General features: G+C 37.8%; 1 non-coding gene across 1 annotated transcript; it reads right to left on the reverse strand.

The window, feature by feature from the left end:
• Window positions 1–972: 972 nt before the first annotated feature.
• On the reverse strand, window positions 973–1,079 carry LOC114009994 (U6 spliceosomal RNA). The gene has a single exon (XR_003551392.1). It is a non-coding gene; the product is annotated as a U6 spliceosomal RNA (small nuclear RNA).
• Between the last annotated feature and the right edge of the window lie 568 nt (window positions 1,080–1,647).

Below are 1,647 nucleotides of genomic sequence, written 5' to 3' on the forward strand. Positions count from 1 at the left end.
TTCACACCGCAATCCCTTCTCCTCTCGGGATCTTGGGCATGCATGCACATGCGCCCGGCGTGAGTTTTAAGCCCCCGGGTCTGGGACGCGAACCGCAGTCAACTATGTGGGAGTCCAGCGACATGGCCATTACGCTAACTGCTGGTTCCCAAGCTGGGTGTTCTTTAAAAATAGAGATTTGCTGAGATAAATTGATGCCTCATAAATCACATACATAAATGTATAATTTGATGAGTTTTGTTTTTTTTAAATAATTATTTTATTTAACTTTTTAAAATTTGTTTATTTTATTTTTATTTGACTAGAGAGGGACAGAGTGAGAGAGAGGAGGAAAGTGAGAAAGCAAGCTGCCAGGTCTGGGACTCAAACTACGGTTAGCCGTATGGGAGACCAGCACCCTTAACCACTATGCCACCCGCTGGCCCTGAGTTTCAATATATTAATGCACCTGTGAAAACATTTCCAAAATGAAGGTTCTGAACAATATCTATCACTCTCAAAAATTTCCTTGTGACCCTCTGTATTCTCTCTCTCCACATCCTAATCTCTCACCTCAGGACCCAGGCAAACAATGATCTGTTTTCATACAAATGGAGTTCAAGTGTATATACTCTAATGCTATTTACTTATTTGCAGTACAGATTCTTTCAGGTAGCGTAATTATCTTGTGATACCCGCATGTTGTTATGTGTTATGTGTTATGTGTTATGCATGATCACTCTGTCTCTGTTTCTCTCACTCACTCTTTCATTGATGAGAATATTTCATTATATGGATATACCACAATCTGTTGATTTTTAAGAATTATTTTATTTAACTTTGTTTATTTTTATTTTTAATTTGATCAGAGAGGGACAGGGTGAGAGAGAGAGAGAAGAAAAGTGAGAAAGCAGGTCACCAGGTCTGGGACTCAAATCAAGGTTGGCCGCATGGCAGTCCAGTGCCCTTAACAACCATGCCACCTGCCGGTTCCAAAATATGGAACACTTCACGAATTTGAGTGTCATCCTTGCACAGGGGCCATACTAATCTTCTCTGTATAGTTCCAATTTTACTATATGTGCTGCTGAAGCGAGCACTATTGATTCACCCGTTGAAGGACATTTGGATTATTGTCAGCTGTGACTATTGGAATAACATTACTGTGAACATTAGTGCACTCATTTTTTTAAAATTTAAATGTATTTATTTGCATTCATTCACTGTACATCATTACAGCATACAAAATGAGATTTTCCATCCAGAATACACTGTATATTGTCACCATCAAGCACATCAACAAACATGTTATTGTCAGCAAATAATTTTCAATTTCTTGTTTTCTGTATGTTTTGTTTTTTTTTTCCCCCATCCTTGATTCCCTATCTCTTACCCTCTGCCATCTCCCACTCTCCTCCCACACTGTCTCTGGTATCAATGTTTGCTTTCTATACTGTTTTCCCCCTACATTTTATTGAATTACTAAAGACATTAATTAATCTAAATATTTTAATAGCAAACACAGCTGATATATACATTTCCATGGACACAAGTCTAACTTTAGGCATCCTATAAAGCAGCACCTAGCTGGGGCTATATATCTTACTGCAGTCATTGAGTAGATATTTTTTTTCTGAAACTTTCTTTTTGAAACTTAGTTGACATTCT

This window comes from Tupaia chinensis, unplaced genomic scaffold (genome assembly GCF_000334495.1).
Source record: "Tupaia chinensis unplaced genomic scaffold, TupChi_1.0 Scaffold000674_2, whole genome shotgun sequence".
In the NCBI taxonomy this organism is placed as follows: Eukaryota; Metazoa; Chordata; class Mammalia; order Scandentia; family Tupaiidae; genus Tupaia; species Tupaia belangeri.